Source organism: Suricata suricatta, chromosome X, assembly GCF_006229205.1.
Source record: "Suricata suricatta isolate VVHF042 chromosome X, meerkat_22Aug2017_6uvM2_HiC, whole genome shotgun sequence".
Taxonomy (NCBI): Eukaryota; Metazoa; Chordata; class Mammalia; order Carnivora; family Herpestidae; genus Suricata; species Suricata suricatta.
The window spans coordinates 50,526,723-50,554,358 of NC_043717.1; the positions used below are offsets into that span (position 1 = coordinate 50,526,723).

The 27,636-nt window shown below is 37.5% G+C and overlaps 1 protein-coding gene and 1 pseudogene across 6 annotated transcripts in view; both read left to right on the forward strand.

Annotated features, from left to right (window-relative positions):
- The window catches only part of EDA (ectodysplasin A), a 477,575-nt gene that overhangs the window by 49,080 nt on the left and 400,859 nt on the right, over window positions 1-27,636 (forward strand). The gene's annotated exons all lie outside the window — the stretch shown is intronic.
- LOC115284268 overlaps window positions 25,140-27,636 on the forward strand; it is a 9,267-nt pseudogene continuing 6,770 nt past the window's right edge.

Below are 27,636 nucleotides of genomic sequence, written 5' to 3' on the forward strand. Positions count from 1 at the left end.
CATCCAGCTGGTGTCAGAAAATTGCTTCACATGGGGAAAGAACCTGCATACTGGATTTGGCTTCAGAATTGTAGATTCTGTAGATACCCTTAATAAGTGATTTTCTTCTTCTGTTTTCTAAAATCTAGTGAATAACCTTAGGAAGACAAAGACCATAAGCTTCAATGCAAGGACTATTTCTTCTTAACCACTGTATCCCCTGTGCCTAGAATAATGACTACTACTTGGTAGGCCCTTAACAAATAATAGCTATTCCTTTTATGTATAAAGCACATCAAAACATATAACAATACAAAGAGCTAGTTATGTTTTGAATTTTTATAAAATAGAATATTAGATAATGTGTATGATAGTTCCTGAAATGGTGTCAGTGAATTTTGAGTGCATATAAATGTGAGCATTGGTAAGTTATAGCCTGGTCTATTTAGTTCAGTTGTCAGGGTCAAAAGAAAAAATAGTAACTTTAACTTGTGTAAGCAATGCAATTGTGACATCTTTCTGGGGTCTAGATATTGAGAACCTACTTACTGACAAATTTAAAAGGTAGGGCTATTATTTCTTTACTTTTATTAGCTTATAGCAAACTTCCCAGTAGAACCATATTACATGCTATGAAATAAGCAAAGTGAATACGCAAACATTTCCTTTGTCTCCTTTTTGTACGTGAAGTAGAGTCTTTTTTTTTTTTTTTTTTGAGGGTGAGGAAAGAGGTAGTACTTATTTCAGCAAAATCCTTCAAACCAAAGAACTGGAGTTGGGGTTACCGCATCTTTATGGGAAATGTAACTCAATGAGTTTATTATAGTTTTTGTTTCATACAACAGAAAGCATTCCCTGTTTGGTCAGGTAATATAAAACAAGAGCACTGAATTTGGAGTTAGATGACTTTAGTTCTATTACTTGCTGTGTGACTCTGTACCTATAGTATAGGATAAGAACACATTGCTTATCTCATAAGATATTGGAAAATCAAAAAGAAATGATAGATATTTATTCATACATTCCTTCTATTATTGTTTCTAGTGTATATGAAATATTATGTATTAGATGCATATGGAAACGAACAAAACAGATGGTGTCCCAGCCCTGATGTAAGTTATAGTCTAATGAGAGAGATAGCCAATATATATGTAGATATATGTTTACAAACGGCTGTGAGAGAATAACAGGGGAGGGCTTACTTTAATTAGAATGAACAGAGAAGCGCTTGCTAAGGAGGTAGCATTGATACTGAGACATAGAATCAGAAGAGGATTGGGGGGCCCCAGGTTGCACAGTGAGAACGCTGTGTGGATGTTGTGAAGCAAGGAAGATCTTGGAATGTTGAAACTGAAAAATGAGCAGTGTGACTGGGAAATAGTGAGTTAGGTAGAAAGTTAATGCTAGATGAGGTTGTAAAGGCAAGAGGATCCATATCTTCCTAGACATAGTTAGCAGCAGAATTTGGATTCTATTTATTGTAAGTGCAGAGTCCTAAAACAGGAGAGTTTGGCATGTTCAAGGTACAAGAGGATGCCAGTGTATTTAGAGCCTAGTGTGAGTAAGAGGTTGGTGGGGACAAAGAGTTTGGATTTTTTAAATGTAAATGCCTAAGATTAATCTATAGAGAAAGAGAGACTGACAATGCATGAGAACCAAAGAGGTAAAGCCTTTGAAAGGTGATGCATAATGTGAAAATGTTAGGGTTCAGAACCAAAGGTTAGGAAAGAATCCTTTTTTAAAAATCTTTATTTATTTTTGAGAAAGACAGAGCATGATCAGGGGAGGGGCAGAGAGAGAGGGAGACACAGAATCTGAAGCAGGCTCCAGGCTCTGAGCTGTCAGCACAGAGCCAGACATGGGGCTCAAACTCACGAACTGCGAGATCATGACCTGAGCCAAAGTTGGATGCTTAACTGACTGAGCCACCCAGGTGCCCCAGGAAAGAATTATTGAGATATCTTTGGTGCAAAAGGTGGTTTTATTAAAGCATGGGGATTAGACCAGTGGGCAGAAAGAGCTGACCTTGGATTGTGAGGAACAATTGATTAGATAGAGTTGGGGGGAGGTAAAGAGAGAGGGAAGTTTCCAAAAGGACTTTAGTTTGCTAAAGAAGACTCACAGGATCCTGGAGGCCTAGCTATTTTAAATTTGAAGTTGATTTTCCCTTTAGCAGAGCATAAACATTATAACAGTTGGGAGTTCCTGGAGAAATGTTTTACTCTGCCAGCCTCAAGTATTTGTCAATGAACTGCAGGTTACAAGGAAATTTAATTTTATCTACTTTTCCTTTTATGTCTTTGTTCCCCACATCAGTGCAGGGAAAGAAATGGGGTACATGGTACAAGTGGGAGGTCTGACCTTTGAGAGGGAGAAGTTCATCCACTAGAACAGGAGAAAAGAAAGAAAAAATTTGTGCAGATGGAAATCAGCTGACAGATTTGGGGGTGGGAAGAGGTGAGTGCCCACTTCTGATGGTACCATTCTCATTGAAGTGTGGGGTAAGATCATAAGGGTAGAGGGCAGAGAAGAGTGGAAGGAGAGGTTTGATGAAAGAAAAAAATATATAAAATAATTGTCTTGGAATATAAGGTTTATATAGAAAAGAGTGGGTTTCAAACAGGCAGCATTTAGTACTTGTCTGATGTCTGTGCTCATAAATTCAAATTCAGCTTCTGAGCAAGATTGTGAGATTTTTCTCGAAGAACATTCAGCTCCTCAGATGCAAATTCAGAGCAGGTAAATGGTCGAATTTATCCAGGATCAAGGATTTGCCTGAGTAGTTTACTGACAGGGTGAGGGAGGCAAGGACATTGAGGGAGTGATAATAATGGTAGATCATTGAATATGCTAGATAAGGAGAGAAAAGACAGGAGGAGGTGAGAAACTGGCAGGCTTAATATATTGTAATCTTAATGAAGTCCTTCCATTTAGTAATTTATCAAAGAATTGGAAGGCTTGGGGCACCTGGGTGGCTTCAGTGGGTTAAGCATCAGGCCCTTGGTTTTGGCTCAGGTCATGATCCCTTGGTTCATGAGTTCAAGGCCCACATCCAGCTATGTATTGGTATTCTCTCTCTCTCCCTCTCTCTGTTCCTCCCCTGCTCATACTTGCTGTCTTTCTCTCTCTCTCAAAATAAATAAACTTAAAAAAGAATTTGAAGGCATAATATATACAGTACAGTATAAAAATGAAAGCATATTAAAAATAAAAATTATTAAAATAAATATAAAAATAATATATATAACAATAAATATAACCTATTAATGAAAAAGAGGATACAGAAATTATAATTCATGGAATTGACTAGGGGTGAGGGGCAAGTAGAAGAGGTAAAGGGATCATTAGAGACAGGATGGACATGATTTTGGTACAGCTAAAAAAATGAGCTTTTAAACTTCTCAACATATTTCATATGTGACCACACAATCCTTTTTATTGCCTTTTTTTAGCAGGCTTCCAACTTAAATATACCAATGGAAAGTAGCTTCACTATTCAGAGTTCATCATTCCTGTCTGACCTTTTGCCTGGCTTCCATGAAGCTGGTCCAGGAAATAATTTTAGAATGAACACTTAAACCCTCCAACTGCCCTGTTAAGCTACTGCCAATTCAGAACTATCTTATAAGAAATAAATAACAGATAGTATTTAAAAATATATAAAAATGTTAGAAAATTTTGTGTTACTATAATAGAATCAGCTTTCATTTGTGTGAATTATTATTAAGAAGAAAAGTCCATATTTGATATTTGTGTAGCATTCTTGGATATAAAAGTACTTTCCTGTATTCATTCACCTAAATATTCATAAGCTCCTGCTATTTGCCCAGCTGAGTGCTAGAGATACACTAGGAAACAGGACAGTGAAGGTCCCTGCCCAGTGTACAGGCCTTACATTCCAATGCACAGACCTTATGAATATGTGGGAAGGTTATCATTACTTTCTTTTACAAATAATGAAAGTGAAGGTCAGATTACTCAACTTGGACTAGAAGCTAGGTCTTCAGACTCTCAGTTTTGTCTTCTGTTCTGCATCATTTCCTTCTTAGCATGGTAATATCTACCTTTAGTGATCATCTTTGGGTAAATTTGAAGGATTTTTGACCACATATTTTCCCTATGTGTCTGAATTCCTTCCATCTTAAGAAGGTTCTCCACCATTATTTACATCATTAGAATGCATATTATTGTACTTTGTGATTTAAATTATGTTGCTCCCCTGTCCTATTTATCCATTCTTCATTATTGATCCTGTCCTAGGAGTCCATCTTCCTCTCCACCTATCACTTAGGTGATAATCAACTCCATTGTCTACTTACCTTGCCCACCATCAAATCTATTGCCAATTCAGGCAAAATTACTTTTGCCTTCCTATCCTAATTTCCCTGGAGCCCACTGTTTGCCAGGTATTTGCCTTGTCTCCACATCTCTAGTTGCTCAGCACTACCTGAGGAAATCTAGGACTACAACTAACCTCTAAAATCCCACCTTTGCAGGACTTTGTGTGCAACAAGTGTTCACATGCTGTTGCCTGATTAAAACCTATGTTGGAGTATTTTTTGAGTCTCTCGTGCACTTTAGCTAAATCCTACCAATCTGATCTTCAGTGAATCTAAGTCTTATCCTCTTCTATTTCTACCACCACCACTCTAATTCAGGCCCCTAGCATACATATACCCTTAGCCCCCTTGCCTCTTCTCATTTATTTTTTTAATTTATTATTATTTTTAATGCTTATTTATTTTTAAGAGAGAGAGAGAGAAAGAGAGCGAGAGAGACAGAGGGCGCACGCACTAGCCAGCAAGCATGAGTGGGGGAGGGGCAGACAAGAGGTAGACACAGAACTGGAACCAGGCTCCGGGCTCCAAGCAGTCAACACAGAGCCTGAGAAGGGGCTCAAACTCATGAACCTTGAGATCATGACCTGAGCTGAAGTCAGGCACTCAACCAACTGAGCCACCCAGGTGCCACTCTGCTCACTTACTTTTTTTAATGTGGTTAATTAATTAATTAATTTTTGAGAGAGAGAGAGCAAGAGAGAGTGTAAATAGGGGAGGGGGGAGGGATGAAGAGAAGGAGAGAGAATCCCAAGCAGGCTTTCCACTGACAGCCCAAAGCCCAGCATGGGGCTTGAACCCATGAATCTTGAGATCATATCCCCTGCTTAACTGACTAAGCCACCCAGCAGGCCCCCCTCCTCTTATTTTTATTCACTTGGCAAAATTACAATTTTGATAATTTTCTGCCTACCTAGTGCTTGTACCTGTGCATTGAAAGAAGCTGGAGGGGAAAAAAAACACATGACCACACTTCTGCTCTCACTTTCAATTCATGACCACAAAACTCAAGTTAGACCCTTAGTGCTGCCCTTCCAGTCCATTTCCTCCCTTTGGTTTCTAGATTTTTCCTAGGTTTTCTTTTTTTTCATACTTTCTCACTCCTCAAATCCCCAACACCGTTATACCCAACCCCCACTATCAAATGAGAACTTTGCTTTCTCTATTTGCATAGTACTTAAAAGTTTACTAACTACTTTTGCACCCTTTTCTGACTTATTCTCTTCTTCTTCTGCCCTAGGAAATGGATAATTGGAGCAGCATTCTTCATTAGAGCCAATGACTCTTGGTTATTCAGTTGGTTCTAGCATTTAGTTTCCCTAGCTGCATTTCAGAAGTCCTCACCATTAAAGCTGCACAAATCAACTTGTGCTTATGTTTCTCTTTTTGAAAAAGGAAGATTCTTGGGGCACCTAGGTGGTTCAGTTGGTTAAGCATTGGTCCTACTTCATCTCCAAGTCTGTGAGTTCGAGCCCTGCATCAGGCTCTGTGCTGCCAGCTTGGAGCCTGGAACCTGCTTCAGATTCTTTGTCTCCCTCTCTCCCTGCCCTTACCCTGCTCATGCTCTCCTCTCTCAAAAATAAATAAACATTAAAAAATATATCTTAAAAAGAAAAAGAAGGATTCTTATACCTGCCTTTTTCACTCACTCACAGGAATATTTTGTGAGCATTTATGTGTAATCTGATCCTTTTAACTCTTACAGTACAAAGAAACAGATTTGCCATCCACATTCTTTGCCAGATTAATGCACAGCACTACAAAAGATAACCACCTTGTATTGGAGATTCAGTGATTACTTTTTTTGGCTCGAAAGTATATGATCTACAGGTTGATATTCAAGAAAAATACCATTTGCACTGTAACCTAGACTAGCTTCTACTTAAATATTATTGCGCCCTGTTTTAATATGTCTCCTATGTATTAAATCAAAATTTTCAGAGCAAATAAAATGAGCTTTATTTTTCTCAAAGTGTTTCTTTACTAAAGGGTTCCTATTAGGTTAAGCAAGTCCATGGTAGAATTTAAATGACTTGACTGATAGAAATTCAGTTTGTACCTGGGATGCCTGGGTGGCTCAGTGGGTTAAGCTCCTGACTCTTGATTTTGGGTCAGGTCATGATCTCACGGTGGTTTGTGATGGTTGAGGAGATGGAGCCCCACTTGGGCTCTGTGCTGACAGCAAGAAGCCTGTTTGGGATTTTCTCTTTCCTTCTACTCCCTGTCTCTTTGCCCCTCCCCCGCTAGCAGGAGCTCCAACTCTCTCTCCCAAATAAATAAACAAAAATGAAATTCAGTTTCTACCACTTTTCAGGAACATACCTTTGTGAAAAGTGAGCTACACTTTTATAGGCAGGTTCTGATTTTCATCACTGTGGTGTTCCTGCAAATGGTGTCATGAAATGGATCTTATTTTCCCACAGGAACAATATTATAATTGGGGTGTTGTGTTCCCGACCAAAGACCCAGCATCAAATAAATCATAGATATAACTGACAATGTGGTCTAAAAGCAAACATATAGGAACTATAAATCGCTAATCATTTAACATATTTAAAAATTATGCTCCAGTTCATATAAAGTGGACATTAATGTAGCATATGCAATCATGCAAAGGACACTGATAATTATAAAGTGTGCATAAGGCTCTTAAAATACAGTTCTATTGCATAGTAAATTTTATTTACTTTACTGTTAGCCTAAAGAAATCTATTTTTAGCAACAAATCAATAATTTCTTTTGGTATCCTGTAATACAGAAATTTTTGTGGGGTTGTGAGTAGTGAACAGTCTAAATGATTTAACTTTGGTTTTCAAACCTGAAAACCATCAGAAAAATCTGAGGAGTTTTGAAGATGCAGATTTCTGGGTCTGAACCCAGAGACTATGAGTAGGCCTGGGGCATGGGGTAGAAAAAAGAATGTGTGTTTTAAAAAATTCCCTAGGTGATTTTTTTTTTCACCTCCTCCTGTTCCCTAGGTGATTTTGACGCATGGCTGAGGTAAGAACCATGTCTTAGGAATGGATATGTCAGCACTGATTTTCTTTTTTCCACCCTTTTCTTTTTTCTGTAAGCTGATATATTCAGGATCATTCCATTGACTACAAAATTTGTGTAGTATATTAAATAATATTTCCAAGGTGTTTCTTCCATTGAAAAACATTAAAAAATTTTAATGTTTATTTATTTTTGAGAGAGAGAGAGAGAGACAGTGCAAGCAGGGTTGGGGCAGAGAGAGAAGGAGACACAGAATCTGAAGCAGGTTCAAGGCTCTGAGCTGTCAGCACAGAGCCCGACTTGGGCTCAAACCCACGGACTACAAGGTCATGACCTGAGCCAAAGGCGTACACTTAACCGACTGAGTCACTTAGGCGCCCCTCCACTGGAAAACATTTTAAAAGTAAAGGCCGTCTTGAAATTTGGAAAACATTTTAATAAGTCGAGACTAGCTCTACATTTTTCTACTTACCTGCTCCTATCTGTAGCTTTGAATAGTCTCAGGGCTTGCAAGAAACACATGCTTTTAAATTGTATTTTAGGAGGTGACAGTTTTTTGACAGCCCTTAGAGTTCTTCATGGTTGACTGGGAAGCAATAAGAATTGCTAGGTCATTAATCACTTGTCTTTTTTTTTTTTAAGGATTTATTTATTTTTGAGAGAGAGAGAGAGAGAGAGAAAGAGAGAGAAAGCATGAGTGGGGCAGGGGCAGAGAGAGGTGCACAGACTATCTGAAGCAGAGTCTGAAGCAGACTCCGCATTGACAGCAGAGAGCTTGACGTAGGGCTTGAACTCACAAACTGCAAGACCATGACCTGAGCTGAAGTTAGACCCTCAACAACTGAGCCACCCAGATGCCCTTAATCACTAGTCTTTTTAAGGAGCTTCGTTTGACACCTATTAGAGATATTTGTTTAAAATCTTTTTTTTCTCCTCATAGATTGAAAGCTCCATGAAAGCAAAGCCCAGGTCTTAATAGAGCCTTTATTCTCTCCCATATATATTAACACCTAGAAGAAACTCAGTAAACATTTATTGAACAATGAGTTGCAGCACTTCCCCCAATTGGGAAAACAAACACAAGATGGGTATTTCTTGGCCACTGTTTGTACACTTTTAAGACAGTCTTTGCTGGAGAGGTTGTATTCATAAGTCCTGGCATGTGAATCTAAATTTTACTGCCATAATATTTAGACCTGGGTGCCACTTAGATAATTTTATGTACATACTTTTTTGAGATGAGAAAACTGAGGCCAAGAGAAAAGGAAGTGCATTGCTTAAGGTTATCATGCCAACTGTTTCTTCTTTTTATGTTTTTATTCCCCCCCCCCCATTTATCAGATATTTGAGTACCTGTTATGTGCCAGCCTTAAGGAACTAGTGGTCTGTTTCTTTTAGGAAGTAAGAGGCAAGGCCAATTTCTAAAAAGGGATAGAGCTGGGGGTTAGTGCTCTGAAGGTTTGAGGAGAGTGGAGAAAATTTGAAAAAGCTGTGCTAGAAAGTGAAAAATAATATATTGACCAGAGAAATAACAAGATTGGTGAGCAGTGTTCAAGGCTCCACCTGCCTGTTGTGTGACTTTGCCCTATACTACTAGATACTAATGCAAAAACGAAAGTGGATAGATAGTAGTAATGATTGATGGTTGGACTTTGGCTATATGAACACAGAAGTGTCATCATCCTTATTAACAACATCATAATGAGGCAAGAAATTTGTGGGTTTGGTGATAGTGTTATTGCAGTGATGCACTCTGGAACCTAAGCTGGAGAAGGAAGGAAGTGAAGAAAATTCCAATGAAGAAGGAGAGAATAGAGAAAGGATCAGTGGATTAGAGATCTTGTTGAGCTGGGAAAAAAATGGTGATAGTAGGAATAGTTGAACCAGCAACCCTGAAGGTTGTGGTCAGAGAGTGTCATGTTTGAATTAGTGATTTTGGAATGGTAAAGGGTGATAATAATTTCCAAGGTGTGGTATGTGGGTGACTGACATGGAATGGAAGAGAAAGTCATTGGAGATGAAGAGGCTAAGGAACTAAGAAGTTTCAGTGTATTAGGTGTGCTAATACACTTTTACTAAGTTATCTTCCTTTAAAATGGTAATAAAAATACACCCCACACCCAGCATATTTTTAATCTATCAAAAATCATTTAATATCATTAAATAATCATTTAGAGTTAGTGAAATAGGAAAATACATTCTATATCTGAAGCAATTCATGAGAGCTAATAATGTTCAGTAACTATTTTCTCTATGTTTAGTAGTTTTACTACGAAATTTATCTGAATCAAGCTTTTTGTTAAGATAGAAGATGGGATCTTTATTAGCATTCACAAGAGACATATCTAGATGTCTGGTCTAGGACAGCTATTCTAGGCTATTCAAACTATTTTCCAAGGAATCCGAAGAGCTCTCGGAATGGATATGTTAAATTAGCCTTTTCAGTAAGAAGATGTGTGGATTTTAATCTCTGCCTCTCTGCTATCTCCTTTGTCTTGGCACTTGCTCAAGTTTCCTTTTCTAAAAAACATTTCTTCAAAACCTGCTTCTCCTCAAGCCACCCTCTCGACTCTCTTCTCCCTTTCATTGCTATAAATATTTACTTTCCTCTTTTTTATTGGAAATTGCTATTTTTCTTGAAATATATTTTTCTTGAAAAATATATTGGAGAGTAATCCTACCATCATAACATAACAACTTTTGTCATTTGAGGGTATACTTTTCTCTGTTTGCATATATATTTTTTTCATAGTTTTGATCAGATTAAGTCTTATGAGAATAAAAGGCCTGTTTTGTCTGCTACCATATAATGCAGTATGTGCCTGTAATATTTGGGAGTGCTCCATGATTAAATGTCAAATAAATAAATAGTATATGCTTTACATTTATATTTTGATTTTTCTACTTAACATATAAAACATTTCCTGTTTTCCTTCATATTCTTTATATTTAACAATTATTTTATTATTTTAGCATATCAATTACTAGACTATTTTCCTATAGTTGGATATTTCTAATAGTTTATAATTTTTTATTATGACTGTCAACAATGAAATGTATGTCTTCCTGTGTTCATGTATTTATTTGCTGTCATTCTTTTGTTAAACCATTTTTTTGAGATAAATTCCAAAGAGTGAAGTTCTTAGGTAAAAGACTATGAGCATTTTTATTCTATTAAGCTTACTAGAATAATTATACCTTTCATTTTTAAATGCCTTAGAATTTGGCTTCTACCCTTGCCACTTCAATGAAACACCACTTCTCAAAGGTCACCAATGGCTTCTTAATTACCAAATCAACCCTCTTGACTTCTCTTGCAACATTTAATACAAATTTACTATTACTTTCTTGAAACTCTCTTCTCTTTTGGGTTGATGATATGACATTATTGTGGCTCTCTTTCTACCTCCCTGACTGAATTTTTTTCTTTGAACCTCCTAAATGTAGCCTTTCCCATGGTTCAATTCTATCTGCTTCAACAATATTATCTCTATATCTTTAGCTTTGACCTCTTTATTAGGCTCTAGACTTGCATTGCTTCATCTCTTATTAATGCTTCCATATCATGTTATCATGTCTAACAATGAATTAATTTTCCCTCTCCAATCAGTTTCCTCTACTTTATCTCTGATAATGCTACTGCCATCCCTGGAATCTGGACCCATGGAGACATTTTGATCATTTTTTCCTTCCTTGCTCAATCCATCACATCAGTTGTCCTTTTATATAAATTCTAATTTTGCAGTGTCCCTTATTTCTTTCATTTAGTTTTTCCTGAATTCATTCATTCATTCATTCATTCAACAATGAATCATATGCCAGGCACCGTTTGATGAGACGCCAAGGATACCAGACAAAAATCTTGGCCATATTTTAGCTGATATTCTAATGGAGGAAGACACACAAGCAGATAAGTACAAATAGAATGCCAGATAATGAAAGTTTTATAGAGAAAAATTAGGGATGTTGGATAGGGAAGATTGGGACAGTGTGTGTATGTGCACAATTTGAAATGGTATCCTCTAAGAGAGCTAACTGACATTTAAGCAGAGAGGTCAGGAAAAGGCCAGACAGATATGGGAGGGCAAAAGTGGAGCATTCCAGGCAGAAGGACTAGCAACTGAAAGGCCTTAAGATGGAAGAGAACATAAGTGTTCCAGAAATAGCAAACCACCAGTGTGATGAAGCTGACTGAATAAAACAGGAGTAGTACAAGGTATGGTCAAAGAGGGAAATGGAGAGGCCAGACCATGTAGGGCTTTGTAGGCCATTGTAAGGATGTTGGCTTTTTACTATGAACGAAATGGGTCGCCATTGGAGAGTTTTGAGAAACGGAGCAACCTGATTTGACTTTTTTATTAGGAAAGCTCTGGCTGCTAGATTGAGACTAGACTGTAGTCGGGCCAGGATAGAAACAGGGACTAAGTAAAGAGATACTGCATTAAGACAGGTGAGAGCCGATGATGGCTTGGACGAGGGTAGTGGTGGTGAAAATGGTGAAAAATTGTTGGATTCTGGATTTGCTTTTGAGAGGGCATATGAGGAGTCAACACTGACTGCAAGGTTTTGGCCTGAACTGGAGGAGAATGTGGTTTTCTTTTCTTTTTTTTTAATTTAATAGTTTATTGTCAAATTGGTTTCCATATAACACCCAGTGCTTCTCCCCACAAGTGCCCCCCACCATGACCATCACCCCTTTCTCTCCCACCCACTCCCCCTTCATATAGTGTGTGTGTGTGTGTGTGTGTGTGTATGTGTGTGTGTGCACGTGCACGCACACATGTGTGTGCAGGTGCATTTTATTCTAGTTTCTTGGAACTCCCATAAATTATTATGTTATGTTCCCTGTTATATTACATTATTATCCTTAATTACTTTTCACCAGGACTATGTCAATAGTCTTAATAAAAATATTAAGTGGTAAATCTGATTTCCTCTCTTAGCCTTTCTCTTCACTCCAGTTTATCCTTTATAAAGTGAGGTACTAATCATATGACCATCTTCAGTGACTTCCAAGTGCACTTAATTCAGCAGGCAGACTCTTCTGTCATATATTCAAGACCCTCCATAATATGAGCATAACCTATTTCTTAAGCTCGGTCTTTCTCTATTCCCTTATATATTCCAAATAAATTGGCTGATTGCTCCTTGAATAAAGTGTCTAAATTGACATCTAACATGTTATAGATCAGGCTTATATGGCATAGCATAATGGTTAAGATCACAGAGTCTACAGCATGGACACTCCAGGTTTGAATTATGATTCCAATTCTCATTTTGTGCTTTTGGGCACATATTTAACCTCTGTGTCCCCATTTTCTATCTGAAAATGGGGGGTGGGAATAGTAATCTATGTCATAGAGATTTTTTTAATGTTTATTTTTGAGAGGCAGAGAGAGACAGAGCAGGAGCAGGGGAGGGGCAGAGAGAGAGAGAGGGAGACACAGAATCTGAAGCAGGCTCTAGGCTTTGAGCTGTCAGCACAGAGCCCAATGTGGGGCTCAAACTCACAAAGTGTAAGGTCATCACCTGAGCTGAAGTCCAATGCTTAACTGCCTGAGCCACCCAGTCGCCCCAACGATGAAAAGATTTTATGTGTAAAGCACTTAAACAGTGCCTGCCACAAGTGCTCTAATGTTTTAACTGTTACTGCTATTGTTACTATTTTTGTTTATTCTCATTCTCCCCTCCCACTCTCTCCTCACCCCCACCAACGTAATATCAGCTCCATAAAAGGCAGGAATTTTTGTTGTGTTCACTGCTCTGTCCCCAGCAACTACAGTATTGACACATAAGAAACACTCGTAAATATTTGTGGAATGAGTGATTGCATTTTCCTCAGCTTGAGATGCCAACTACTGTTGCCTCTTTCTCCTGTTCTCTTCTCTTAAAAACCCATCCAACCTGTAAGGCTCATCATGAATGCCATTTATTCCATGGAACTCTTCGTTATTTTCTGATCCTTCTCCTCAAACTAAATCTCTCATTTCTTTGAACTCCCGTTATATCTTGTTTATGTATTTCTTACATCCCTTACCTTTCTTTGCCTTTTATCTTAGTCATTTGTATCTAATCTTGCCTACTAGATATTAAGTTCTTAAAGCACAGACTGTGTATTACTCATTTTATATCCCCTGTAGTATCTAGTATAATGCCTTGAACATGCTAGATGCTGAATAAACATTTGCTGATTGAATTGAATTGAATTTGTTCTCCTATTTATATCCTTAGTTTTATATGAAATTTCAGATTTCTCAGTCATGCTTCCAAAGCCTTAAATCACTATGCAATTTATCTCTTAGGTATCCTAAAGTGTTCAAGTTTAGAAAGACTATATTTTTTTTAATCTTCAGTTGCAGAAAAAGTAGATTTATCTTAATCAAACCTTGTTTTAACTGCCTAAGGACTTTCTGCCAGATCATAAATTGTTCCAATGGTAAAAGGGAGGGTTCGTCAAATATGGTATCATATAGCTGGAATTCAGTGGTCTAGTAACTTCCCCCAAAGAACTAGCTAGGATGAAGAAAAAAGGCTTTGTGCAGATAAAGTATGTGTCACAAAATTTATACTCTTAAGCTCATGTACTTTATAGAGTAAGCTCCTCAAATCCTCACTCATAATTTATTTACTCATCATTATGCTTAAATCATGATTATCAGATTTTCCAGCCAACAGCTATGGAGAGGCAATTTAGAAATGTTAAAAAGGCTCATAGAAGATAGGGACAGCTGACTGTAAGGAAGGAGACAGAAAAACCAAAAAACAAGCCAAGGATGCACAACAGTGTGGGACTAAATAGCCCTATATTGCTTAAATAGGCCTTGATGGCATCGGTGTGTTATAACATAGTATAGTAATTGATGTTCATAATAATGACCCAATTTCCTCAAAAGTGATTAATTTCTGATCATCCACATTATTTCATTTATGAAAATAAGCAATGATTATTGTGTTTAGATTCCTACTCATCAGATTAAATTAAACATGTTTGTTTATAAAGTCATAAGACTTTAACTAGGTAGACAACTTGGATAATTCATTCCTAAGAGGTTGTAGATAATGCAGGTCTTCCTGCATTTAATAAATACTTTCTTGTTAAGGTTTCTCTAACTAAAATTGAAATACAGTGATGAGGCAGCATGAGGCAGTAAATCCATAAAAGTGAATTGTTCATTCGTCCTATATTTATAACATAGGAAATACGATTATAGAGCAGATGTTGACAGATTGAAATGCTGTATGCTCAATCATATTAGTGTTTATTTGATAAGGAATGCCATTTGTTTAGCTTTGCTCATTTATTCAGTGACTGTGGCCTGGAATTTTATTAGATGCTGTATAGCTGTGCCCAACAGAATGCTGAGAGAGTCAAAGCTTGAAAGAGATTGGATAAGTACTTGGAACTCAAGCTTGGGAAATGAAAAGGGAAAGAAGTCTTTAATTTGGAAAGTTTTCCATTTTAAACCTCTTGGTTTTGTTTTATTTAATTTATATATAGGTACTGGAACACAGAAGCGACTAACAGTTTGGCAATATTCATTACTTTTTAAGCTTTTTTCTGAAAACTTGCATTTTCATAAAAGTCTTTTCAGTGACTACCAGGGAGAGAAAGAGCCAAGAAAATTTTCTGAAATGGAATGTGTTTCTGAATAATGGAGAAAAGTAAAATTTAATTTTAAAAGTGCTTTAATACTAAACAGCTCTTAGATTTGAAATAAATTATTCCACTAATTTCTTACTCTCCCTGGGAGCCAGTTAGCAAATATCTTTTGTGGTGTAGCAAGATTACAGCAAATCATTTCATGGGAACATTTATTCAAATATTGTATTTTATTAGCTGGTAATATCTGGGCCTTTGTGATATAGAATGAGTACAATAAATATTTGAATGGATAGATTTATGACCTAGATAATTTGGAAGAATCATTTCAAAACTTGGGTTAACTGTGACATCTAGAATTAGCATTTTAGGCCATCTTGCAACATATTATACAATTCAAGATACAGTGAACCAGATTTTTAAAATTAAGACCTTAAGCAATGTATTTTAGAAAGAAAAACTTAATAAAGAATAAGATAAATTACGTTCCTAACACTGCCACTCAAATATTTTTGTGTATATTTTACCCTTTTGAGAAAGGCAGAAGAGGAATTTTAATTGTTGCCAATGCATGATTAGAGTTTTTAACTTCTACAAGGAAACTGAAGTTAGTTTGGAAGGATGTAATATGTTATAGAAATATAGTATGTTATGTAGCATTACAAGTTTCTTGTGATCTCTATAAATAGCCTTTAAATTTTTTTTCATTTATTTAAAAATAACAATGATAGGGGCACCTGGATGGCTCAGTCAGTTTATTTATTATTAATATTTTGAAAGAGAGAGAAAGAGAGAAAGCATGAGTGCCAAAGGGAGGAGGAACAGAGAGAGGAGAGAGAGAATTCCATGTAGGCTCCCTGTGCTGTCAACAGTAAAGTCCAACACAGGGCTCAAACCCACAAACTGTGAGATCATGACCTGAGTGAGCCCAAATCAAGTCAGTGGCCCAACCGACTGAGTCACGCAGACGTCCTGTCATTAAGAGAATCCTTAAGTGAGATGGTATTTATTTACCCCCAAGTGCATTGTGATAAAGAATACAATAGCCAGTAGTATAGTTTGGTGCCCTGCCTTCATCCATGACATGGTGTCAGCAGTTTTACTCATTACTGTTTTTATTTTAGGCAACAGTTTTATTAAGATATAATTCACATACCATACACTTCGCCCATGTAAAGTGTACAGTGGTTTTTAATATATTCACAGAATTGCACTTTCATTACGAAAATCAATTTTAGAGTCACAAAAAAGCCCCATATTGGTATAACTAATATATCAGTCCTCATTTCCCTCTACTTTCCCTTCCTCCAGTCCCAAAAAACCATTAGTCAACTTTGTCTCTATAGTTTGGACTTTTTTGGACATCTCATATAAGTGGAATCCTATAATGCATGGTTTTTATTATTTTCTTTTTCATGTGCCATAATAATTTAAAGGTTCATCCATGTTGTAATCAGTATTTTATTGTTTTTGTGGTGAAAGAATATTCCATTGCATGGATTCTGTATTTTGTTTATTGATCCATCAGTGGATGGATGTTTGAGTTGTTTCCACTTTGGGCAATTATGAATAATGCTGCTATAAACATTTGTGTACAGGTTTTTGTGTGGACATTTGTTTTCAGTTCTCTTGATTATATACCTAGGAGTAGAATTTCTGAGTCATATGCTAACTCTGTGTTTAACTTTTTGAGGAGCTACCAGACTGTTTTCCAAAATGACTGCATCATTTTACATTCTCACAAGGAACATACAAGGGTTCTAATTTTTTCCCACACTTTCACCAATACTTGTTACTATCTGTTTTATTATATCCATCCCAATGAATCTGAAGTGGTATTTCAATTGTGATTTAAAAAAAATTTTAATGTTTATTTATTTTTGAGACAGAGAGAGACAAAGCACAAACAGGGGAGGGGTAGAGAGAGGGAGACACAGAATCTGAAGCAGCCTCCAGGCTCTGAGCTGTCAACACAGAGCCTGATGCAGGGCTTGAACTCACAAGCTATGAGATCATGACCTGAGGTAAAATTGGACGCTTAACCGACTGAGACACCCAGGTGCCCCTCAATTGTGATTTTGATTTGCATTTCCCTAAAGACTAATGATATTAAGCATCTTTTTATGTGCTTATTGGCTAATTGTATATCTCCTTTGGAGAAATGTCTGTGCAAATTCTTTACCTATTTTTTAATTGAGCTCTTCATATATTTACAAAAATTTTAATGTTATTTTATTTTTGAGAGAGAGAGAGAGACAGAGCATGATTGGGGTAGGGGCAGAGAGAGAGGGAGACACTGAAGCCGAAGCAGGCTTCAGGCTCTGCACAGAGCCCTACCTGGGGCTTGAACCCACAAGCAATGAGATGATGATCTGAGCTGAAGTCTGATGCCCTCCTGAGCCACCCAGGTGTGCAAAACTATTCATCTTTTTATTGTTGAGTTGTAAGAGTTATTTATATAATCTGGATACAAGTCCTTTATATATATGTGACCCTAGTTCTGTGGGCTATTTCACTTTCTTAATGGTGTCCTTTGTAGCATAAAAAGTTTTAATTTGAGGGCACCTGGGTGGCTCAATCGGTTTAGCATCTGACTCTTGACTTTGGCTTAGGTCATGATCTTGACTGGATCAAGTCCTGCTTTAGGCCCTCTGCTGTCAGTGCAGAGCCTACTTAGGATTCTCTCTCTTCCTCTCTTTCTCTACCCCTCCCCTGCTCACACTCTCTCCCTCTCAAAATAAATAAATATTTTTAAAAGGTTTTAATTTTGATAATGTCCAATTTATTAATGTTTTTCTTTTGCTGCTCTGCCTTTGTGTCATTTCTAAGAAACTATTGCCTAACATGGATTCACAAGGATTTTTACTCCAGTGTTTTCTTCTAAGGATTTTATAATTTTAGCTCTTACATTGAAGTCTGTGATCCATTTTCCATTAATATTCTTGTATGGTATCAAGAAGGGATCCCATTTCATTCATTTGCATGTGGGTGTACACTTGTCCCAGCACCATTGTTAGAGACATGGTCTTGGCACATTTGTGAAAAATCAGTTGATTTTAAATGTAAGGTTTTAGTTCTAGACTCTCAACTGTACTCCATTAATCTATATGTCTATCCTTAGGCCAGTTCCATTGGTAAATATGTCTAACCTTATGCTAGTACCACACTGTCTTGATTACTTAGTAGCTTTGTAAGAAGTTTTTATTTTCTTAATTGAATTAATTTAATTTAATTTAATTTTAAGTTTATCCATCTATTTTGAGAGGAAGAGAACACTCTTGCAAGCAGGGGAGGGGCAGAGAGAGAGGGAGAGAGAGAGAATTCGAAGCAGGCTCCACTCTGCAAGCTCTGAGCCTGAGGCGTAGCTCCAACTCACAAAGGTGAGATTATGACCTGAGCTGAAATTAAGAGTCACATTCTTAACTGAGCAACCCTGGTTCCCCTGGATTTTTAAATCAGGAAATGTGAGTTTTCTAACTTTATTTTTCATAATTGCTGTAGCTCTCGGATTTCCATATGGTTTTTAAGATCGGCTTGACAATTTCTTTTTTTTTTAAATTTTTTAACATTTTTTTTTTTTTGAGAGACAGAGCACGAGCGGGGGAGGGGCAGAGAGAGAAGGAGAAACAGAATGTGAAGCAGGCTCCAGGCTCTAGGCTTCAAGATGTCAGCTGAGACCCGTATGGCGGCTCTAACCCACGAACTGTGAGATCATCAACCGACTAAGCCTCCTAGGCGCCTCTTGGCCTGACAGTTTCTGCAAAGATTCTGAGAGGAATTATGTTGAATCAGTAGATCAATGTGGGAAATGTTTCTATCTTTTAAAAATTTTTTTATTTTATTTTTGAAAGAGAGAATGTGCATGAGAGTGGGGGAGGGGCAGAGAGAGAAGGAGACAGAGGATCCAAAGTGGGCCCTATGCTGGCAGCAGAAAGCCTCTTGTGTATGACCTCATGAATGGTGACATCATGACCTGAGCCAAAGGTCAGAGGCTCAACCCAGTGAGCCACCCAGGCACCCCAGAAATATTGCCATCCTAACGGTATTAGGTCTTCTAGTCTAGTCTGGAATGTCTTTCTGGATATTTAGGTCTTTTTTACTTTATTTCAACAATATTTTCTAGTTTTTGGTATAAGTTGTATACATTTTTTGTCAAATTTACTTCTAAGTTATTTTACTTTATTTTATTTGTAGCTTTATTGTAATTGGCATGTAAAGTTATGTACAGATGATGACTTTAATACATATATTTCAAAATAATTACTACAATAAGGTTAGTTAACACCTATATCACCTTACATAGTTACCTTTGGTGTCAGTGGTGAGAAGTTACAAGATTTACTCTCTTAGCAACTTTCAAGTATACAATACAGTTTTTTTAACTATAATCACCATCCTACATTCAATCCCAGAACTTATTCATCTTATAACTGGAAGTTTGTATTCCCCCCCCCCAACAAATCCCCTGCGGCTGGCAACCGCCAATCTACTCTCTTTTTCTATGAGTTGAGGGTTTTTTTTAGATTCCACATATAAGTGAGTTCATACAATATTTAGTTTCCTCTGTCTGTCTTATTTCATTTAGCATAATGCCTTTCAGGTTTATCCATTTTCTTAGGATTTCCTTCTTTTTATGACTGAAAAACAACATTCTATTATATGTATAGAATATTCTGTATAATAGTATACACATACACCACATCACATTTTCATTGTCCGTTCATCTATTGAAGGACATTTAGGCTGTTTTTATGTCTTGGCCATTGTAAATAATGCTGCTTTGAACATGGGGGTTGCACATCTCTTTGACATGATGATTTTATTTCCTGTAAATATATACTCAGAGTGTGATTGCTGAATCACATTATAGTTCTATTTTTTTAACTTTTTATTTTAATTCCAGCTAGTTAACATACAGTGTTATATTAGTTTCAGGTGTACAATATTCAACACTTTCATACCTTACCCCGTGCTTATCCCAAGTGCACTCTTTATTTATTTATTTTTTAAATAGTTTATTGTCAAATTGGTTTCCATACAACACCCAGTGCTCTTCCCCACAAGTGCCCTCCACCATCACCACCACCTCTTTTCCCTCGTCCCCCTTCCCCTTCAACTCTCAGTTCATTTTCAGCATTCAATAGTCTCTCAAGTTTTGTGTCCCTCTCTCTCCCCAACTCTCTTTCCCTCTTCCCCTCCCCCTGGTCCTACATTAGGTCTCTCCTGTTCTCCTGTTAGACCTATGAGTGCAAACATATGGTTTCTGTCCTTCTCTGCCTGACTTATTTCGCTTAGCTTGACACCATCCAGGTCCATCCACTTTCCTACAAATGGCCATATTTCATTCTTTCTCATTGCCATGTAGTACTCCATTGTGTATATATACCACATCTTCTTGATCCACTCATCAGGTGATGGGCATTTAGGCTTTTTCCATGTTTGGGCTATTGTTGACATTGCTACTATGAACATTGGGGTACATGTGCTCCATCAGCATTTCTGTATCTCTTGGGTAAATCCCTAGCAGTGCTATTGCTGGGTCATAGGGGAGTTCTATGGATAGTTTTTTGAGGAACCTCCACACTGTTTTCCAGAGCGGCTGCACCAGTTTACATTCCCACCAACGGTGTAGGAGGGTGCCCATCTCTCCACACCCTCGCCAGCATCTATAGTCTCTTGATTTGTTCATTTTAGCCACTCTGACTGGCGTGAGGTGGTATCTCACTGTGGTTTAGAGAATAGGAGAATTCGAGACCCAAGTGCACTCTTTAATCCCCATTTCACCCTTCCCGCCACCCACCTTCATTCTGGTAACCATGTTTGTTTTCTATAGTGAAAAGTCTGTTTCTTGGTTTGCCTCTCTCTTTTATTTTCCCCTTTGCTCATTTATTTTCTTTCTTAAATTCTACATTTGAGTGAAATCATATGTTACTTGTCTTTCCCTGACTTATTTTGCTGAGCATTATACTGTCTAGCTCCATCCATGTCATTGCAGGTGGCAAGATTTCATTCTTTTTTTATGGCTGAGTTAGTGTTACATTTTGCGTGTGCATATGTGTATATACACTCACATGTACATACATACATACATACTGCATCTTTTTCCATTCATCAATCAGTGTACACTTGGCTGCTTCCATATCTTGGCTATTGTAATGCTGCTATAAACATAGGGGGCATATATTCCTTTGAATTCGTATTTTTATATTCTTTGGGTGAATAACCAGTAGTGCAATTCCTGGATCATAGGGTAGTTTCATTTTTCACTTTTTCAGGTATCTTCATTTTGTTTTTCACTGTGGCTGCACCAGCTTGCATTTCCACAAACAAGTGCAAGAAGATTCCCCTTACTCTGCATCCTTGCCAACACCTGTTTTTTCTTGTGTTGTTGATTTTAGCCATTCTGACAGGTGTGAGGTGATACCTCCTTGTAGTTTCTATTTGCATTTCCCTGATGATAAGTGATGATGAGCATCTTTTCATGTGTCTGTTGGCTATTTGGATGTCTTCTCTGGAGAAATCTCTGTTCATGTCTTTTGCCCATTTTTTAATTGGACTATTTGTTGTTTAGGTATGGAGTTGTATATATTCTTTATATATTTTGAATATGAACCCTTTATCATACATATCATTTGTAAATATGTTCTCCCATTCAGTAGCTTGCCTTTTAGTTTCGTTGATTATTTCCTTCACTGTGCAGGACATTTTTATTTTGATGTAGCTCCAAAAGTTTATTTTTGTTCAGGAGCCATATCTAGAAGATAATTGCCACAGCCAATGTCAGAGAAGTTACTCTTCTGTGATTTTTATGGTTTCAGGTCTCACATTTAGGTCTTTAATCTATTTTGAATTTATTTTGGTATGATATAAGAAAGTGATACACTTTAATTCTTTCTTATGTTGCTGTTCAGTTTTCCCAACACCATTTGTCAAAGAGACTTTTTTTCATTGGATATTCTGTCCTGCTTTGTTGAAGATAAATTAGCCATATAATTGTGCATTTGTTTCTGGGTTTTCAATTCTGTTCTATTGATCTATGTGTCTGTTTTTGTGCCAATACCATACTGTTTTTACAGAGCTTTACAATATAATTTGAGGTCCATAATTGTGATACCTGCAGCTTTGCTTTTCTTTTTCAAGATTGCTTTGGCTATTCAGGTTTTTTTGTGGCTCTACACAAATTTTAGGATTGTTTCTTCTAGTTCTTTTCAAAAAATGCTGTTAATTTTTAAAAAAAAAACTAAAAATATTGTTGGCATTTAGATAGGGATTTCATTGAATGTGTAGATTTCTTTGTGTAGTATAGATGACAGTATTTGTTCTTCCTCACATGGTAGTTCTACTTTTAATTCCATGAGGAATTACCATATTGTTTGCAACAGTGGCTATACTAATTTACATTCTCAACAACAGTACACAAGGGCTTCATTTTTTCTACATCCTCACTGTTATGTCTCTTATTATCTGTTATCTTTTTGATAATAGTCATTCTAGCAGGTGTGAAGTAGCATCTCGTTATAGTTTTGATTTGCATTTTCCTGATGATTAATGATGTTGAGCACCTTTTATGTACCTGTTAGACATTTTTATACCATCTTTGTAAGACTATCTATTTAGGTCCTTTGCTCATATTTAAATTGGATTATTGTGTATATTTTGGTTTTGATGTTATTGTCAATGGTATAATTTTTAAATTTCATTCCTAGTTGTTTATTATAAATATAGACATATAACTAATTTTGTATATTCATCTTTCATCTTGTAAACTTGCCAAATTCATTTATAAGTTGTAGTAGTTTTTTGTGGATTCCTTAGCATTTTCTGTATATAATATCATGTCATCTACAGGTAGAGCTAGTTCTTTTATTAAAACAATTTTTTAAGTGTATATTTATTTTTGAGAGAGAGAGAAAGAGAGAGAGAGAGAGAGAGTGAGAGAGGTGGATGGGCAGAGACAGGGAGGGAGACACAGAATCCGAAGCAGGCTCCAGGCTCTGAGCTATTAGCACAGAGACTGACACGGGGCTCCAACCCACAAATCGAGAGATCATGATCTGAGCCAAAGTCAAATGCTTAACTAACTCAGCCATCCAGGCACCCCGAGATAGTTTTACTTCTTTTCCAATCTGGATGTCTTTTTTTAAATTGCCTAATTTCATAAATAGAATCTCTACTACAATAGTGAATAGAAGTGGTGAGAGCAGTCAACCTTGGCTTCTTCCAGTCTTTCATCATTTAGCATTACATTAACTCTAGGTCTTTCCCACGTACCCTTTATCCAATTGAGGAAGTTCTCTGACATTCCTAATATGTTGAGTATTACTAAACATATTAGTTCCTAATATGTTTTTATTACTAAAGGGTGTTGAATTTTGTCAGTATGTTTTTATGGCTTTTGAAACATTCATGTCTTTTTCCTTTATGCATATAGTATATTTCATTAACTGATTTTCTGATGTTAACCATTTCATTCCTGGGATAAATGTCACTTGTTCATGGTGTAAAATCCTTTCTATAAGTTTCTGGATTCAGTTTGGTAGTATTTTGTTGGGGATTTTATGCCTATATTCATGAGATACTACTCTATAGCTTCCTTATGATATCTTTGCCTGGTTTCAGTATTACGGTTACACTGACCTCATAGAATAAGTGAGGAAGTATTTCTTGCCGTCTGTTTTACAGAAGTGTTTGTGAAGGATAGGTGTTAATTGCTCTTTAAATGTTTATATGAATTCACCAATAAAGCTGTCAGAACCTAAACTTTTCTTTGTGAGCTCTTTTTAAATTATTAATTTAATCTATTTACTTGCTAAAGTTCTATTCAGATTTGCAGTTTCTTTTTCAATCACTTCTGGACATTTTTGTCTTTCTAGGGATTTGGCCATTTCAGCTCAGTTATCTAATTTGTATACATGTAGTTGTTCATAGTATTTTTTATATTTGTATAGTCACTAGTGATGTCTGCTGTCTCATTCCCAATTTCAGTAATTTGATTCTTTTTGTTTGTTTGTTTGCTTCATCAGTTGAGCATTTGTCAGTTTTACTGATATTTTCAAGGAATATAAATGGCCTTTTGAGAAAGGAAGCAACAAATTAAAAATTGGAAGGCAGCTAAGTAACCACTATATAATGGTCCCACTGGCAGTTTGTTCTTGGCTACATGTTTCTTAACATCATGGAGACTCAGGTGCTTCATTTCTTTTCTTTTTATTTTTAACATTTATTTATTTTTGAGAAAGACAGACACAGAGTGTTATGCTCAGATTTTAATATCGCCCCCCAAAACCAGAGACTACCAGGGAGACTGAGTCACGCATGCAAAAGCAAAGGGCTTTATTATTACGGGCTTATAAGTTCGGGCTCACAGACTTCACCAGGGCAGTGGATCCATGCGGAGAGCCCCGAACAAAGGCGGGGTAGGGCTTTTATGAGTTTGGGAAGGGGGAGTTACAGGAAATTGTGACACAGGTACAGTGATCCAATCATTATTATACAATATTATTGATAGCAGGTTTAACCATTCACATTGCCTAGAGTATTTGTTACTTTTGGCGGGACCCAATCACAACATTTAGAGTATTGACCAATCACAGAGTGGACCCAGGACCCTCACATAGGGCATGACTAGTCTTAGCCTCCATCTTTAGGCCTGTCCTTAGAAATGTTAAAGATGTTAGCTGGCCTTTCCTGACTGGGTGTTACAAGGGTGGTCCCTTCTGCCTTGGGCAATGTGTGCCCTTCTATTGTCTCATGGAGTCAGTTTCAGACCTGCATCCTTACAAGAGCATGAGAGGGGGAGATCAGAGAGAAATAGAGAGAGAGAGAGAGAGAGAGAGAGAGGATCTGAAGCAGGCTCCAGGCTCTGAGTTGTCAGCACAGAGCCCAACACAGGGCTCAAACTCACAAACTGTGAGATCATGACCTGAGCTAAAGTTGGCTGCTTAACCAACTGAGCCACCCAAGTGCCCCTCAGTTGCTTCGTTTATAAAATGGGGCAAGGCATGCCTCATGGATTTGACTCTAAGATTAGATGAGATAACATGTAAAATCTCTAGCACAGTCTTTAGCTAAAGATGTCCTACAGCAGACCAACCACTCCCTACACCTGCCAATTAGTGTGGTGGAAAGTGGCAGCTCATATTGCATGGGGAAGGAAGGTGGTAAAAGACTGGATCAAAGATTGAAGGAGTTTGTATCAGGGAAGATGAGAGCCAGGAGAATGGAGAATGGGAGACCTGCCTCGTCCAGGAGGAAGTGCCCCTTGTAGCAAGGTACCATAGCTGTTGGTAGCCTCAAGGATTCCTCTGAGCAAATGCAGCAGTGCTATGGGAGGAGTTGCTGTTTAACCTAACATGTGTCTTCTTTGCAGCTGGAACTTATGGACGAAACCTTACCAGTGGAGATCTTCCCATTGCCTGTTCTGGCTAACAGTATTGCTTTAGTCTTACTCTAGGCCTTCTGTCCTATATGAACCAAAGATTGATTCAATGGTGGCTTACTAAATTTGTGTGCCTGAATTTCTTCAGCTGAAGACTATTCAGATCACCTGGGAGCCTTTTGTTTACATTTTTTTCTTTTAATATTTATTTTTAGAGCGAGAAAGCACACAAGCCAGGGAGGGAGGGAGAGAATCTAAAGCAGGCTTCACACTGTCACGGCAGATCCTGACATGGGGCTCAAACTCACAAACAGTGAGATCATGACCTGAGTGAAAACAAAGAGTCAGCAGACACTTAACTGACTGAGCCACCCAGGTGCCCTGGAGGTGGTGTTTCTACTGATGATCAGCAGGTGACTGGGCAGGAGAGGGAGGTCATGATGGTTGCATGGAGGAGACTAACCCCATACAACACACTAGCCCCAAAGGCAGCCTCAGGCCCCAAGGAAAACTGAATTTAGTCCCATCTATCACCAACATGCAAACAGTGGGCTGCCTCTGAGAAGAGGACAACAGTGCCATCGTCTGGTTCTGGCCACACAGAGAGGCCCAGTGATGACTGACCTGTGCCCATTACAAGCATTAACTTACTCCAAATGTGCTTTAAACTTTCTGCATTCCAGTAAAGACTAACCAGTGCTTTGGCTCCTTCTCCCATAAAAAAAGACCCAGACTGGTTCAGTAAAACTAACAAAGCAACCTGTCAATCAATTCAGCTTCTGGACCATGAAACGAATCTGAAGCCTCACAGGCAGACTCAAGAGGGAGCAGACTATGGCACCCCAAAATGTGCCTCTTTGGCATAAGGATCACTTTGAGCTTATTATTTTTAAGAAACAGGAGGTACAGCAAAAGCTCTGTAAGTCTAGTAAGAGCTACTCCTTTATAAGGGAAACCTCCATTTGTAAGGGTTTCTCCCTGTCCCAGAAAGACAAGCTTTTTTTTTCTATACCATTATGCTGACCCCAGCATAACTGCATTATTCTCTGGTTACCAGTCTAATTTAATAAACATTAGAAATGGCTTTTTCAACTAATGACTAAAAAAATTTTTTTTCTATATTTGTCTGCCTACCATAAAACCAAGTTGATGTTCATTTTCATGAAGACCTTAGGACACACCAATTTCTGAATGTAATCAGGTGAAACAGTGATAGATTAATATTAACCTAGGCACTTCTAAAAGCACGACTGAGATCCTCTTTAATAAGTTATTACGCTCTGTATTGTTTTCATCTTTTTCTCATTTCAGTAGTAATTTTATTTTCTTACCAAATATCCATAAGAGATGGGACCCCTGGGTGGCTTACTTTGTCCGTTAAGCATCTGACTTCAGCTCAGGTCATGATCTTCCAGTTTATGGGTCCCACCCTGCTTTGGGCTCCAGCCTTGGATTGGGCTCTGTTCTGACAGCTTAGAGCCTGGAGCCTGCTTTGGAAAATGTGTCTCCCTCCCCCCATCATGCTCTGTCTCTCTTAAAAATAAATAAACATTAAAAAAATATATATCCATAGAGATTATTTATTTGAGAGATAATTATGACCTTCTAATCATAATGAATTTTATGATAATTTTGTACTATTATAAAAGTTATCAAAACTCCTTTTAAATTGTGGTATACAATTTATTTAAGTAAAGAAACAGGCCTCTGGGGGAGTGAGGGAGAAAGGTACCTCTGATCGAATTTTACTTTTTATTAATAGTGTCATCCTCCTGTTATTAGAATTTGCATTGTCTCTTTCCTGAGTATCTTTTGGCCTAATCTCTATAGTTGTGTATTGCTTTCTAGTAACATGGGAAAAAACTTGTCTTATAAACTTGGAGTCAATGAAGAATGACTCCTTTTTAGAAATAGGAATTGAATGTATTGTCACAACTGTGAACTCAATGTTTGGCCCAGATGTTTTACGTTCTATGGTAACATGTATCTCATGAGCCCTATCACTGACTTTACCCTGTGGAAGATGAACATAGCTGGAAAATTTGAATTGCAGAGTAGGATATGGCTAAGTTACAATTGGATTTCTGTGGCCCACCCTGACTCAAGCAGATCACAAAACTGTTTTGGGGTGATAGTGGGATTTGTCGGGTCCAGAGCCAATGGCCAAGAAAGAATTGTTGAAGACATCTTTGGTGCACAAAGGTGATTTTATTGAAGCACAGGGACAGGACCCCTGGGCAGGAAGAGCTGCCCCAAGTCCATGAGGAGAGACTGGTTTTATCCTATGGGGTTGGGGGAGTTAAAGTCCAGGGGAAGTTTCCAGGGAGATTTTCACATGCTAAAGA